Source organism: Asparagus officinalis, chromosome 7 (assembly GCF_001876935.1).
Source record: "Asparagus officinalis chromosome 7, Aspof.V1, whole genome shotgun sequence".
NCBI lineage: Eukaryota > Viridiplantae > Streptophyta > Magnoliopsida > Asparagales > Asparagaceae > Asparagus > Asparagus officinalis.
The window spans coordinates 139,589,574-139,589,927 of NC_033800.1; positions in this window are offsets into that span (position 1 = coordinate 139,589,574).

A 354-nucleotide genomic window follows, 5' to 3' on the forward strand; every position below is an offset into this window, starting at 1 on the left:
AGAGAAACACCCGGGAAGCGGATTCTCACTGTCCGTGTACCAAATTCATCAGGGCAGTATTATCAACCTGTAGCTGCCCCAAAACCGCTCCGCAGAGGGTCTTGATATTCGAGGGAATTTCCGATGGGATAACGAAGCCCAAATCAAACTCCCACCAAAGAGGATCGGTTGATCGAGATGACGAACTCCCAGAAGTTACCATCAACACGGTCAACAAAGGAAAATCCCCAATCATTTCAAGTGATTCCGACCCTAATTCCTCTCCAGGAAGCAGGGTCAATTCGGGAACAGTTCAGCTTCAGCTAGAAGCCGTCAGATATGACAATTACTGTGGGATCCATGAGGGAGTACATT